This window comes from Protomyctophum bolini, assembly GCF_963924005.1.
Source record: "Protomyctophum bolini genome assembly, chromosome: 14".
NCBI classification, from domain to species: domain Eukaryota; kingdom Metazoa; phylum Chordata; class Actinopteri; order Myctophiformes; family Myctophidae; genus Protomyctophum; species Protomyctophum bolini.
This window is the reverse complement of record NC_137875.1, coordinates 10,510,478-10,527,325: the sequence shown is the minus strand read 5'-3', so window position 1 is coordinate 10,527,325 and position 16,848 is coordinate 10,510,478. Positions and strand designations below refer to the sequence as shown.

Sequence of the window (16,848 nt, the reverse complement as noted above, 5' to 3'; positions counted from 1 at the left end):
TAGCTCCGTTTGGAACCTAATACTATATATATTATTGACCAAGCCAAGCTAGCTCCCTTTTAATCACCCCACTGGACAACCGTTGACATGTGTTAGTGTGTGTAACATCAAAACATTGGGGGTTTACAGTGTTATTTTGTCCATAAACTAAGCCAAGCAGAGGCTGAAGAGCAGAAATATTACGTTCTGTATAAGCTAGCACCGTTAGGAATTGACTTGGAAGACGCCAGCTTGCTCAATGCTTGTCTATTTTTAGGCTATAAGCTCTTTAAGCCCAGGCACAGCCAGCCCATACAATGCAACGCTGCTCTGCTTGCTCAATGCTGAGCTGAGGAGGGCCGTGTGTGTGTGTGTGTGTGATGTATATTCTAATGTAAGCATCAATCAACTGGCCCGTGTTGTCAGTTGACATAACGCTATTTCACACAATGACGTGTGTGTGTGTGTGGGGGGGGGGGGGGGTGTGTGTGTGTGTGTGTGTGTGTGTGTGTGGCTGCACTTGCACTGTGTGTGTGTGTGTGTGTGTGTGTGTGTGTGTGGCTGTACTTGCACTGGGTGAAAGTCATGGGCAACTTGTGGAGGAGCTCGCTCACCTCTCTGAGTCCTTTAGAATGTAAACATTGAACATACCTACCTGTATATCGAGTGTCTTTAAATCGTAAGCCTTCTGGGGGCTAATGTTACATTCTATAAGCCTAGTGCCTTGCCTTTATTTGCTGTGGAGCTCAGAACAGAGAGGGTGACCTGATTATCAAAATATACACACGCATATCTGTCTTATCGATCTGCAGTGATACTTGGGTTTTGTTTTCTTGACCACAATATTAAGAATGTAATTTAGAACGATGGCATGCTATTTTAAACAGATGCTTAGGTTAAATATGTAATTGTTTTGACGCTAGGTTCTTGATTTGCCTTCGATCCTATAGTTTTGTATTCTAGCCTATGAGGCACTAAACTCTATCTATCTATCTATCTATCTATCTATCTATCTATCTATCTATCTATCTATCTAGTGTGTTTAGATATAGGATACTGTCTCCTAGTGTGCACTTAATGGACGAGACTGATCCATGTACATGGTTCAAAAGACAGTAATCCAAATATACTGGAAATGCTGTAGGCCTATGAGGAAGTGACTTGCGCTGACACAGTTGGGCGTAATTGCGTTGCGCCGGTGTCAAGGGGCCAAAATGTTAATGCCGTGAATAGATTTTATTGTTGTCAGCGGTTCCAGTTCAGTTGGCAGAGCAAGGCTTCATTGCCAATGCCAAGCATGTCGGACTATGAACAAGCAAAAAGGGCTCATCTCTGACAAGACAAGTGAAGTCAGTGTTTTTTGTACCCGTGTGAGACAATGGCTTTGCTGTAGACAGAGCTGGGATTCAGGCCTAGCTAGCTGCTGCTAGGGCTGAATCCCAGCTTGTGCCTGGCCCAAGCACAACTGTCCCATCTGTCTGTCTGTCAACCCCTCCACCTCCACCTCCCCAAAAAAACATTATCACACACTAGCTCTGGCTAATCTACTTCTTCATGAAAAAAAAGCCCGTTTTGTATAAATGTTTACTGTAATGTAGAAGTTTGTTGATCAGGCATATATACAGTACGTCAAGTTTTACATTACCAGCATTTTACATTATTAGCATCTGTGTCATTTTCGATTTTAGCATGGGATATTAAAAAATAGCAGATAGACAAGCTCACAGCACGTCACTTAGTGCTGCTTGTACATTTGCTATTAAATAAATAAATAAATAATCAATTGTGAGAACTACTGATTCTCATTCAGACGGCATTTGTAGAATCGACCTCGGGTCTTATTTAACTGAAATCTTTGCTTCTGGATGTCCTTGGCACAACATGATTGAGTGGATCAGACGGCGCATTAGTCCGACAACATGGTTTTGTGTGCGGATAAGCCCAAACCACACCAATGGGTCACCACCATGCAACTCCTTGCTACCAAACGGTTGCGAGTAGACTCATGTAGGACGGTGCAAGCAACCACAGTGCCAGCCCAACGCAAACGACGCGACCGCCTAGGGCACCGGGAGTGTGCCACCATGACATGCACCATCATGCGGTGATGTGCAACAGGACATATCACATCGCGGCGATGAAAACTGCTGCGTTGCGTCTCGACCCATTGGTGTGATTTGGGCTTTAGGGTTAGGGACAGGCCGACAGGGTGCATATCATCAATTTGGAGTTCCTTGACATGAACAACATGAGTTGAGTTGAATTAACTAACCTAATTCTGTCCCAGGTCTTTGAAAGGCCAGGATAAAACGGCTTTTAGTCTTGCAAGTCCATAATTGGAAACACATGAAGTACTGCTGCCACTCACATGATGCCCCAGTTTCCCTTGGCCTTCAACTGTGTGTTTAGTAAATTTAGGCTACCAGCCCTCAATGTAGCCTACTTTGTAGGTTTCAAGAATAAGGCCGTTTAATCATTAGCCTAAATGCCAGTTTTCAAATACCTGGGCTGTACTGGGTTTCATGGTTGAATGAATAAATACATCAGGCTTTACTGGATTTCACTCAGGCAATTTTATTGCAGTTAAACAATGAGTATCTGTGCTCAAGTTTCTCTGTTAGATCACCAAAAGTATGTTGATGGTAGTTATACTGTAGAGCAGCATATCGTTGCTATCGGGCTGAAACCTTGTACTTCATCCTGCAAGAACTTTGACACACGTAGTCGCAATGCATCGCGCTGTGAGCTTTTAGAGCGACTACTTTTGCTATTTTGAAAACGAGTGTCTATGGGTTTTATGCAATGCAAATTATTAACAAGAGCATGTGACAAAAAAAATACTCCATTGTTGAAATCCATTGGAACACAGGTCATTTCTTTCCATTTCCTCAAAAGTAAACCGGTTTTGGCCATAATAATTATAATATTATTTGTTATTTATTATATATGGTGGCAATGGTGTTTGCATAGATAATGCCTGACAAAGCTGGATGCACCACGGTGGATTCAAAGTACCCACACAACCTCTGTGTTGGTGGGCAGGGACTGTGTGGAACTGTAAAAAGGTAATTTGGTTACAAATACATACATTATCAGAGAGGATGTTGCTGTGCAGGAAATGAACCCTGAGGATTTGACAGTGACACTACTCAAGCTTGCCTCATTCACACCTGAGGTGGGGATCGCCCTGTCTGGACGGTATCCGGAGAACTCGCCAGTTTACCAACTCGCCGCAATTTAGTGCATTTTAGTTTTACTTCACCTTCATTTAAATTGCATTGAATTGAGAGAGAGAGAGTATAGTTGTTTAGAGTTAACACTAGAGAAAGTAGGAATGCTAAAAGTTTAAAAGTACCGAAACAATGTAATTTATTAGTAAACATATCCTGAAATGATAGGCCTACTTATCACTGGTATTCACATACTCACCTTTTTATCATCATCTATCTGTGGGTTTGCATAACGATGAAGACATTTGATGAAGAATTTTCTCTGTGGCGCAAATCAATGTTTTTGCACGCCACTATTGGACAACTAATTAAGTATAATGCAGGGCTTAAATGAGTAAACCCTCCTTCTTGAAATTCTAAAATGTTTTAAAATAGTAAAACATGGCAAATAAGTTTCGGTTATTGCCAAGCCCTACAACAACTCTAGAGAGCAGTCTAAATGAACGTGCCTTTTGTTTGGAAGGAGACACCTATAGTTAATATTATGCTCTCATTTTAACTTGACCTAGATATGTAAATAGTGGAAAGCCACAAGGATGCTATATTAAGGTTGGTTTCAGTGTACACAGTGGTGTAGGCCTAGAGTAATACTAATTCAGGATTTGAATGCAACTTTCACAACTAAAGAAAGCTGTTGGAAGTAGCAATGTTGCAAATGTGCTAACCTTCTGTGTCGGCTCTCTGAAGAACAATTCAATACTGTGTCTGCTGCACATAACTTTAAAACAGAGCTGGCTGAAGCTATCTATCAGGATTATCTTAAAGTTTTTCCTCAATTTCGATTGATGAATGATTCTTTAAAATCGTATCTGTACCAGCCAACTCTATATCAAAATAATATATTGGTTTTAGCTTATATATATATATATATATGTTTATGTGACGCTGAAAAAGCCTTTTGTGATGATTATGATGAAGGCTGCCGACTCAATCTGTTCTTTAAAAAAAAAGAAAATAATAACATTTTCAAGCTGTTTCTGTTGGGATACTGGGCCAAAATGTCAACATGCCTCTTCCTAGTCTTGGCAGAGGCATTTGCTTTTTCAAATTCAGTGTTTGTTCCTTTTCATCAGAAAGGACAACCTTTTGAACTTGTTTTTCTACAGATTTTTTTGTTGTTGTTGAATATTTTGTTTTTATTTTAAAAATTTCACAAAATACACAGAACACCCGTCCACAGCCCTCCCCTCTCCCCACATACAAACCCACATACATAGAAGACAACACAGTTAAAGCATAATAACAATAATAATATTATACAAAAAACGTGAAAAAAACCAAAAAAAAACCAAGAAGAGACAAATCTACTATACAGAGAAGCAATCGATCCAGACTAAGATAGCTACAGTATAACAATTCTATAGGTAAGGACAAAGTTTCCATATAATTCAAATAAGGTTGCCAAATCTTCAAAAATGTTTCAAACCCTTTAGAATTTCTCAAAATATAAGTAATCTTCTCAAGAGGAACACAACTGTTCATTTCTGAGAGTACATAATAAAAATGAATCCGTATGAACCTTGATCATTATGTAATAAATTCTCCACATCACTAAACACAGGTAAAGTCATCTCCGGCCCTAACATCCTTCTAAGGTAATCCCTTAGTTGTAAAAAACAGAAAAAAACAGTTGTTCAAAAGACAGATGTCTATCTTTATAACAATGTTCCAAGAGTTTTACCTTTCTACAGATATTTGACATTGGTAAATATGGTTTATTGACCATAACAGCAATGTTGGCATCAGTAATGTATTGGCCTGAAATGTCACATCAGTGCATCTCTAGAATTAAGCAGATCTACATGCTATTGCGTTTGTAGAGTGACTATTTTCGCAATCTGCTGTTTTTGAATAGCCAACTTGCACAATATGGATAAAGGGGTACAAATGATTCTGATGCTGACACATCTTGGGGGCGGGACCCCCTGGAACCCCCTCAAGAACCCCTGGGGGTCCCCGGACCTTTTAGAATCTCTGATTTATGGGTTCTAAATGACAGATTTGCTATATTGTTTCAGCTAATTGCCCAGCCCTACTCTGAAGTATACATTTCTCATTTGTGCGCTGTACATAACTTTAGAACAGGCAGGCATGAAGGCCTGGTCCTTGGGGGGGAGGTCATGACTAACATGCTAATCACTGGCTCATGAGGCCACAGGTGTGATTCTCATTAGCACACAGCACCTGCCAGCCAAGCAGAGTTGTTGTGCTATTCAGCTCTGCTCTCCAGAGCCTAGACGTGTTCCACTATTAGGCAGAGAGACCTTATGATTTGTGCCTTCCGTTTTATCCCTCTCTAAACCAATACACATACATACACATAGTCTCTTTCTTTTTGAGGACACATGGCCTGTACATATTTTCCTTGGCACATATTTTTACTTTGCACTGTGTATACGGTATTCTATATTCCAGTTACTAAATTATTCACTCTCTATTTCTGCTAGTTTTACTTTTTGTGTATATTCTAGGGTGTAACTGTACACACATGTACACTACACACACACACACACACACACACACACACACACACACACACACACACACACACACACACACACACACAGTGGTTAGGTTCAATTTTCGTTTTTGAAGCCACGTTTCATTTATTATTGTATTTGTCTCGGTACAGTAAGAGGTGGGGGGGCATAAGCGGCATACCATAACATGTCTTTGTTTATTATGAACTTTTGTAAACGAATTTCCCCACCAGCTACTAATAAAATGTGGATCAACATTTCACTGGTTGTACTAGTTGTATGAGTGAGTGACTGCCGCCACATTTTGCCAGAGAAATAAGCAAGCAAATAAGTTCTTTGAAAACAAGACAAAATTGCAACCCGCAAAGTACCAATATTTACAAGCAACTTTACAGAAAAACAAGCCCAAAGTCACTTACTATAAGCAATTAAGCATCATGGCAACCTTGGTGACAAACAACCCCATTTGAAATGTTGAAAACATACCTAGCTCTGACTGGTAATCAACATGGCATGTTTACACAAGGGATAATGTATGGTGAGGCAGTCTTTGGGGAGGAAACCCCCCAACCCCCCTGACAAGGTGAAGTGGAGGAGCAGTGTTGCCATGTCGGGTTATTATAAGTGACTTTGGACTTATTTTTCTGTAAAGTTGCTTGTAAATATTGGTGGTTGGTGTAGTTGCTTATTTGGGCTTGCTTCCTAGTGTGTCAAGGACCGCCATGCATTTCTCTGCGGACCCCATCTGAAAATATTTTCTGCCAGGGATCCCCATACCAGATTTGTGTTAAAGAAAAAAAAAAAAATATATATATATATATATAATAATATATAATAATATATATATAATAATATATATATATATATATATATATATATATATATATATATATATATATATATATATATATATAATAATATATATATATATATATATATATATATATGTATCAGATCGGCTACTTTCAAATAGATGACTAATATTAGATTGAAATAGTTCATTTATGGAGTGGCTTCTTTTTCTTTTCTTTTCTTCATAGACCTTGTCACTTATTTCTGCCACAAACTCTGGCAACACAGCGGAGGAGCCTCCTATCACACAGAGTAAACAGGCAGAGCAGCAGTCTCTTATAGAAAACAGCCGTCTGTTATCAACTAGTAACAGACTGCAGCATGCCTTTTTTTAATGACCGTTAACAATCAAGCATACTACAAAGCTGTGTAATAAACTAATGGCGATGATCTAGGGAGTGTGTAATGCAACAGTAAAGCCTGATTTATACTTGGTAGTGTAAGAGCTTGCTGGTGTCTTGCACGGAAAATGGCAAGCTTACAACGAGACCAGACCCACAATTGTGGTGTGTTAGGGCACTTTGCGATGTTGGAGTCTTATGCCTTATCCCTAACCTTTGAAAAACATTCAAAACAAAAGCCTTTTTTAACTATTTTAAAACTTTTACTTTTCAAATTATTAAATAATATTAGGTAAGATGGGGCCAATTTGTGCATTTGGTACACCAGTTTGTCACAGACTCCTGCCAGTTACTTTTCCTTGATATGAGGATTGATGGCTCAAACCCAAGTCGACCCAAGTGATTCAATTGGTTCAATTCAATGGTTGCTTGCGTCTACATGTGTCTACTACATGTGTCTACTCGCAACTATTTGGTTGCAAGGAGTTTCATGGTGACCCATTGGTGTGGTTTTGGCGTTAGACTATGCAGGGTAACCCAGGACCTTCCAGAACCTATAACCTTCCAGAACCTGAAGTTCAGTGATGTTTTTGTTTACATGTTTGCATTATAATCAGAAGAATCATCCATTTTGCTAATAAAACGCCCTGCGTAGCATGCGTTTCAAGCTTTTTGGGGATCTGCTACTTTTCTAATTTGAACCCTGAAAAGTAACATGAGGTTTCCACCCGACAGAGACGAAATCCAGAACCTGTGAAATACTTGAAATGGCACAGCACGGTTTACTTGGCTCTTGTGGTGGAAAAGAGCCACAAGCCAAGCCACTTGAACATGGTGCAATTGGTTGATAACAGTAGTAGCCTGTCACTGTCAGTAGTGTTGAATTGTTGATTTTGAGAGCAAATTTTGATTTAGTTTAAGTCATAGTCTTTTGAGTACAATTCCATTTAGATTTAGTCAACTATGTTCAACTAAAATATCCTACCGTTTTTAGTCGGCTAAATCTACAGTTGATTTAGTCGACAAAAATGTATTTCGGCGGGCCTTGATGTTGTCGCAAACCTCGCAATGGCTGATTTTACACATTGCATGCTGAAAATGGCTATTTTCAGCATGCAACCAAGCATACAATGACTTGTATTTTAGTTATACTGGATCTCTTCTCCACTAGTCCCTTCCTGACATTTTAGTCAGTATATTACTATATTTAGTTTTTGGTTTTAGTCATCATAGCTTAGTTTTTATTTAGTTTGTCAGTGCAAAAAGCTATTCGGCGAACATTTTTCGCCATAGTTTTAGTCGTCAACGAAATCAACACTGCTGTCCCACGTGTCTGTTCCTGTGCTATTCTTCTATCATGTTGAACTTTTGTCTGGTTGTCGGCCAAGATTACGTGTGGTGATGTTCCTTCCCCTGAGGTCAGTGAAGTGCTTCTGATATCGCTAATCAGGCAGACGCCGTTATGCAACATGCAGCATGCTGCACTGCTTCGTTCTTAGGCTTTTCAAAGTTTTCATCATGTCAAATTGATTCTGCAATTGGCCATGGGCCACAAAAGGATTTCAGCCTGTTAGATCGGTTATTTTTGAATAGCCAAAGTATAATCGAAGTATAAAACATGGTTAAAAGTGGTTATTGGTTAGGTGGTTAGGGGGCAGGTGGCACAGTTGGTAGTAATGTCGCCTCACAGCTAGAAGGACCTGGGTTCAATTCCCGCTCGGGACACTGTGGGTGCTGGCGGCGTGTTTCCTCCTCCGTGTCAGTAGTGCCCATACCCGAGGTGGGGTTGGCGAAAGGGCCCTTCTGTGTGGAGTTTGCATGTTCCCCCCTGTGTCCCCTAGAGCTACCCTCACAAAAAATGCAGTAATCCTGTTCTCTAAAATGCCTCCCCCTGGCCAGCTGGGGCGCCTGATGGAGGAAAAAGGAACTGGTTGGAATAACATGTTCCTTCCACATGCTAAGTCCAACCAGGGAAACTCCCCCTGTCAGGTGTCAGGAGCAACTTGGACACTCGGGCATGAAGGAAGAGTTCAAGTCTGTTGCTCTCCCCATGTCCCCCATATATGGGGACTAGGTTGGCGGAGGGTGTGCGGGTGAAAATGTGTTACAAAATGTTTACCGGTACATAAATTTACATTTCACATACGTTTTTCAGAAAAATCTTAGGATTTAGAACAGTGGTTTAGAAGAGTGGTGCTAAAAAATAGCAGAAACCAACTCACAGTGTGTCTTCTGGGGTACAAAACCTTTTCAGATGGGGGGTCCGCGGCCAAATATTCAATTCAATTTGGGGGTCCTCCTTGGTACAAAAATGTTAGTGAACTACTGATTTAGAAGACATTTGTAGAATTTGCCTCAGGTCTTAATGGGTCAAACTGAGGCCCCTTCCCGGGGTTGAACCCGTTCCGTTCCTTTTTCGCGTCTATTTTGTTTTTCCCTGCCCTGAAAGTTGGTTCGGAACTGGAACCAAAAATATTTCTTCTTCCACTGAAGTGGCACCCACAGTGAGCACAGTGTCACTATTCAGATTGGAAGATGCAGATGTGATATAAACCATCATAAAGAATGAAACCAGTTCTAGAACCAAAGTTATTTAGGTGGAGAAGGGGCCTGAGTGTGATGTATTAACATATTTTGCTGGTTCCACTGGAACCCCATTCAACGACCACCTGGGGTCCCCAGACCCCACTTTGAGAACCACTGCAGCTAATGATGAATGATGAATGATTAGTGTCCTTTTGTGAAAGTGAAACATGAATGAATGTACTCTGCTGCTGTTATCGAGTACAGTACTAGGACAGGGCCATATGACACCTAATCATTCAATATCACCATTATTTCAAACTTTGAGATAAATGGATTTAAAAAAGAATCTGTTCTGCTGGAGGTGGAGAGAGGGCTGACTTTTGACTTCTGGTTATTTCCTGTTTACTCTATCTCCTAGCAACCCAGAACTATTCAGATGGTGGCGACCAGCACAATCTAATAATCGAATCGAATAAAAATCACACTCGTGTGAAGTGAGGGGCGTTCTTAGCAGCATACATCAGCCAATCAAATCATCACATTGATTTGGTATATTTTCAGGCAGCCCTATCTCATCTGAGCCCTAAACTGAACTCGGTGATCAGGGATACTTTTATTTTAACCCCCTCTCCCTGCACACATCGTTGCACAGGTTGTGAACTTTGAAAATGCCATTATGTAGATCAAATCTAGGCTGCATCTATATGAAGATTTTTATACAGATTCATGCCGTATCACTCCCTTAACAAACAGGCATGGCCCTTTTCATATCCGACATCAAACAATGTGTATCCATGTCTCTTTTCCTGTGTGTGCGTGTGCGTGTGCACGGCTGGGGCAGTCATGTAGTAACACTGTGTGAATGAATGGAGGAGACGGTTTTAATCTTTTATTGAGGAACTATAATACTGGTTGGGGTTAATGGTGTCACAAGCTGTTACCATCATTAGTTGTCTCATGCAGAAGATGCAAACCTGCGAAGAAAAGGGCTTCATGTCAACAGAACTGCAGTTATTTGACCCTGAATAACTCTGAAAAGCCACATCGTTCTGTCAACTCGATCTCTGTCGGCTGTTTGCACAGATGACATCATCTGGCACTTTTATAAATGACCTCAATTGCTTATTTTACTTTAGTCGCACAGCTTACATGCAGTTCAAACACGTAAATATGTGCACTGCCAGTTACAACTCGTATAACTAACTAACTACACATTTCTACAAAGGTTTTAACATGGCCTTATCAAACAGAGTTTAACAAGACATCCAGAAACATTTTCATATCCTATATTGCTATGTCTTCAAGATAAGATGCTGGAAACCAAAGCCTCGCAGTTTGTAACTCTCTGAGCCCATGGCTCAGTAATAGTATACATTAACCCTAAGCAGCTACAACATGCATCATTGCGTCTTTGCAATGTCATGTCGCTGGCTTCCATTGACAATGAATGGTAGACTGCATTGTTTAATCTGCCCTTGTGAACGCAACATATGATCTAATTCCTGAAATCAGACTGAACCGTAAGCTAACACTCTGCTGGCAAACAGTAGGCCTATCATTTGAACCTTCTCTCCCAGATGATCGTGTGGTGTGTTGTGAAGGCCAAACAATCCAGGTCAAAAACAACTTGCACAGAACAATATGCTTACTGTAAAAATAAACCACAATGTACAGTATGTACTGTATGGTCATATGGCCCTAGTCTTTAACACATTTTCACCTGTCAGGTGGAAACCTCACATGTCCCAAACTGTTCAAAAATACAATAAAGTAGCAGATGGACAAGCTTGCAGAGTGTGGTGGGTGCAGACTTCTGCGGTGCGGCGTGTGTCATTGCTTAGGAGGCAGCCAATCGTGACTAGGTCGCTACTACGCGATTGGCTATACACGAGTGGTTCAGACTCCCATTGGCTTAGGTGGCGGGGGTCAGACTCCCATTGGCGTAGGGGGGCAGCCAATCATGACTAGGTCGCTTATATTTCATGAGCTCTTGTATGCCAGGTTTTCACCTGGCAAAAAATGTGGAGAGAAGAGGTTTCCGCCCGACAGAGACGATGCAAAGTTGGCTCTCAGCCAGTGGGGAAGTGTAACACAAACAACAAGGCTGGAAAGTACAGTAATCTTGTTTAAAAAAAAAATAGAGTACGCAGCACAGATGTGTCAAGAAAGTTCAAAACAAAGTGACAGTGCTCATGTTCATAGGCCAGTACCTTTTGGTCCTCTCTGTCAAAACACAAGCAATATAATCAGTGACGTGCTGCACATTCCAAGCATTTCTATTCTGTCTGCAGCTAAAGCATCTCTCAGTCCAGTGTCTTTCCCCGAAAACAAAAACTGTTTTGGGGAACAACAAAACAAAAGACAGCCTGTCCTATGCTGGCCAGTGTTGAGTTTGTCGACTAAAACTATGACAAAAAAACGTTTGTCTACTAACTTTGTCTACTAACTCTCAAATTGTAAATTAACTAACTCTCAAATTGTAAATTAATCTAAGATATGATGACTAAAACTAAGTCTAACTAATGGAGAAGAGATCCAGTAGAACTAAAAGACAAGTCATTTCATGTTTGGTTGCACTCGGGTGTTGCGCTTTGACAATAGCAGATCTACAGTGAGCTTGTGAGCTATTTTCAGCATACAATGTGTAGAATCAAACCCGATGACGCCATCCATTCCAGGCCTACCAAAATACATTTTAGTCTTTAGTCGACAAAATTGTAGATGCAGTGGACTAAGAAACGAGACTAAAACTAAAACATTTCAGATGACTACAATTAAATGAAACTTTAGTCAAAATCAACACTGATGCTGGCTTCTGAACATATTAGACATAGTGGCCAGTGTCAGTTGTACTCAAAATATACTCACATTTATCAAAGCAAAAGTACTCAAATGTTTCAAAATGTGAAAAACCTTTAAGAAAAGATTAACAGATCTACATGCCTACGGTAGATCTGCCATTTTCAAAATGGAGCTTAAAAGTAGTGGACATTTTTTAAATCATAATAATATAACAACCCACAAATCAAGGTTCAAGGTTGTACTTTATTGTTACATCTTGTGTGCAGGTACATGAGAGTAAAACCTATTTTAGTTTTGTCTTCCACAAATGGGTCCCAATCCAGACTTTGGGAAGCAGACTGTATTTAGGCCTGCCCTGTACTCGGTTGGTGTGTTAAGCTACCTAAACAGTTGTCGCCAGCATAAAATGTACATGTATAATTGGTGTGCATGTGTCAACATATTTGGTAAAAAAAAATAAGATTTTTTTTTTGTCAGAATTTGGCTTTTGATTGTATTCTGCAGATTTATGGTCATGGACCATTATTGATTCCTGCAGGGGGAATTCAGTCGTTGGTGGCAGCAGTAATGAATCACTGCAGGCCAGTTACAGAATAGTAAACGTAGTAAAATAACTATTAATAATGGAGTTAAGGAAAATGTTTTATTAAACCTATCTTCATATAATTGGTCCTCAATAGAAACCTACGCCTACAGGGTGCATACTTAGTTTAGACTAGTCATTGGTTAGACATGGGTTAAGGTTAGGTTTAGGTGTGCTGCCCAGTGGGAGGTTAGGGTTAGGGTGAGGGTTTGAGATAGATTGTAGTTGTAGGACTAATGACTGGTCTAACCAATGACTAGTCTAAACCAAATACTGTCTAAGTACTGCACCCACACCAACCAGTGACATCGATGGAGAATTCAAGCTTAATTCAAACTGCAGGCTAATACAAAGTAAAATATAAAGCTTGTTTGAAACAAAAACCCTGCCCTAACAATCATGTCACTGGTAGGCCGATCAGAAACTGACCACAGTCTACCATAATAATATAATGAGCATTAGGGAGGACCAATTATTTGAAGATAGGACCAGGACCGAACCACAAGCACAGCCATCTCCGGACTTTGAGCAAATTATGCTTTTCATAATGCTGTTTGTATAATATATACTTTTCATAATGCTGTTTGTATAATATATACTTTTCATAATGCTGTTTGTATAATATTTGTAGCCCCCATTATCTTTGTATCCACTGCATGCTGCTGTTTGTGTGTTGTGCCACTGATTTAGCCTGGCTAATAAGCCAGACTAATATCACACGGCAGGCAATTCTTTTTTGCCAACGGCTGATTCGGTCTGGCTTATTAGCCAGACTACCACTGATTCACTGTGTGTGATTTGTTTTGCTCCAGAAGACGGTACTTATTGGGGTCATGAGTTTACAATCATGCTTACTTTCGGTTTTAGCTGCTGGTATTTTTTAGTCATTGCATCAGCATAATTAAAACCTAATTAACAAGACTAATAATAAGGGAATAAAATAAATCAAACGGTAGCAGCATACAAACGTTAGTTGTAGGTATAAATAGACATTTGTAGATATTCAGACCTTTTGTCTCATGTAAAACCTTTCTGAGTTGCACCATTTTAAGATTTGTATTTGTACAGTTCCAGTAACGTCAATGAAAATCTAGTTCATTTCCTGCCATTGGGAGAGTATCATGTTGACTACATTTCCACAGGATGTTCACCAAACCACTGAGGTTAGCCTTAGTGTCGGATTTTGTATATGTTCTGCAGTGCAGTGGATCTCAAGCGTTTTCATGTTGACCCCCAGATTAATTTGTATTTGACCACAGACCCATCATCTGAAAATATTTTGTGCCAGGCTTCGCAACCCACTGTGAGCTTGTAGATCATCTATTTTCAAATAGCCCGTGTGTGTGTGTGTGTGTGTGTGTGTGTGTGTGTGTGTGTGTGTGTGTGTGTGTGTGTGTGTGTGTGTGTGTGTGTGTGTGTGTGTGTGTGTGTGTGTGTGTGTGTGTGTGTGTGTGTGTGTTTGTGTGTTTGTGTGCAGCTATATAAACCCGTAGACATAAGGCAGATTCTAAAAACACCTTCAAAATCCTGAAAAACTTCAACTTCAAATATTTATTCAGGAATTACGGGTAAATCCCCGGACCTCACTATGAGAACCAGTGCTGTAATAATATAACCAGAGTGTGGTTTTCATTCTCAAGGTGCTGTTAAATTGTCACCCTGGTACCTTTAAATGGACACCAGCCGTAGTATACATCATGTTGGGTAAATATTTGCCTTGCATTGTCTACATGCAAGGCATTCTGAAGGCAGGTTGTAAGTGATACAGGTGAGCCTGATATGTTCACCCATAGTTGGTCTCAAAAGATGAAGTTCTGTAACGGGAGAACACTGTTTCAAATGAAGCTTTGTCAAAGGGAAAGGCCTCCACCCAAAGGGGGCCAAGCGGAAAGGCAAACAAAGGATGCCCTTGAAAGAGTTTCTTTTGAGAGAGTGTGCTTTACTAGTTTCATTTTTTTGACATCTCTGTCATTGTTAATGTTGGTTTGGTTATGCAAGGTTGGTTGCCACGTGGCTGTAGTTTATACAACATTTTAGGCCTATGTATCAGGGGAAAAAAATACTGGGCTGGTTAATTGATTGAAATTAACAGTTTGCAGAATTACAGTACATTTCAAGCACAAACTCAATACAAAGACTGTTAACTGTGAGTGGACGACCCAATTAAGCGTTACACTTGTTTACAAGAGGGTGCACCTTTTTCAATTCATCAAAACATTTAGAGACGTACAAATAGACACTTCTATATAGTCAAAGAACAGATATGTCTGAAAAATCAGTATCACGATTCTTTCAAACTTTTGCCTTGATTACGATTGATGAAGAGTTAATAATAATTTACTTTTAAGTGAAAATGGCAGTTCCAACAAATCAAATGCTATTCAAATGAAAACAAGGACAATAGACCATTCTTTTAAACCTGAGAGAATTTCTCAAGTAAGTGTTAATTTCAACAAGCTGAGAATTGCAAGTGTGTGTGTGTGTGGGGACGGACGGACGGACGGACGGACTAAACATTGAGATTAGCCGTTTGATTTATCGGGTGTAAAAACAACACGTGTACCAGAGCTGGGAAAGTGGCAAGGAGGGATCAAGAGCACAGAGATAACGGGTGTGTGTGTGTGTGTGTGTGTGTGTGTGTGTGTGTGTGGGGGGGGGGGGGGGGGGGGGGGGGGGTGGAAGGAACGGGAGACGTGGGAGAACTGGTTTCTGTTCAGGGAAGTTAGTTCAATGCTATGTTTTCCCTCCTCTCCTCTCCCAGTCACATGTTCCTAGAGCAGGTTAGAGAGAGATGAAGTCAAGAGGAAGTGACTACTGAGCCACCAGAGCAGTGGTAACCAAATGTTTTATAGCTCCAGACCCAAAGAGAGAAAAGGTTTGCACTGGACCGTAACTGGTGGACATTAGCAGATCTACAAACTCACAACGTGGCACCAAGCCGCAGCTTCGCGGCAATTTTCACTACTTCTTTAACATGTTGATCTAATTGATGGAATTTCTTTGATTTGTCTTTGATTTCTTCATGAAAGTACTGGGAAAATAAATCATTGAATATTGTTAATTCATGAAAGCTTTTTTGGAAATGTTTTTTTTTTTAAATCTTCTGAAATTATAATAATTGAAAACTGAATCTAGGAAACAAAACATATAGCGACCCATACAAATGGGTCCGCAATCAACAAATGAGTCCTGACCCACTGTTGGACTGAGGAGTGAAGGGGTTAACAGTTAAGACAGGCGAGGCCACAGGTAATTATTAAGCAGGTCGTGGAAAGTAACTAAGTACATTTACTCCAGTACTGCTGCGTGGCTTTGAGGTACTTTACTTGCGACGCCATCCTACTCCGCTACGTCAAATGTTACTGTGTGTACTTATTCGACACCAATAATTTGAAAACTTTAGTTACAAGTCACTTTGCAGAGTTTTTCTTATGAACACAAAACCTGTATTCTATGCTTCAGATATTCCAAAATAGCAGAAGTAAAAGGCAAGCTTGTTGTGACTTTAACCTGGAACGCATCTGTGTCACCTTAGCTGTTAACCACTTTAACCATTATTTTAAACGTTAGCTATTGAAAATGAGCAGATATACCAGCTCATTTGGTGCCGCACTATGAGCTTGTAGATCTGCTATTTTTGAAAGATCGTGAAAATGTGTCAAAATCATTTTTCTCAGATCTTTGCTTCTGGGAGGTCCCTGGTGCAAAATATTTTCAGATGGGGGTCCGTGGCCAAAATACAGACAATTCTGGGGGTCCTTGACATGAAAAGGTTTGAGCACCGCTGATACGTTTTGTAGAAGCTGGTCTCGGGTTTCCATGGGTTAAACATTTTGAGGCCAAGTAGCCTCCACCTCTGGTACAGACATGTGGCCACAGGTAATGATTAAGCCAGTAGAACAGGTATTTTGTAACCTTGCCTAATGCCTACATGTGTAACGGCCGGGCCAGCATGGTTCTGTTGTGTGTTCTAGAGTCTAGACTCTCTGCAGAGAGTGTGTACATCTGGGCCTCTGTTGAATTTTACAGTTTGAGTGGTGCAACCACTCCCTTAC

General features: G+C 40.3%; 1 protein-coding gene across 1 annotated transcript in view; it reads left to right on the top strand.

Moving 5' to 3' along the window:
- sgms1a (sphingomyelin synthase 1a) overlaps nucleotides 1-16,848 on the top strand; it is a 44,513-nt gene that overhangs the window by 1,162 nt on the left and 26,503 nt on the right. The window lies entirely within an intron of this gene.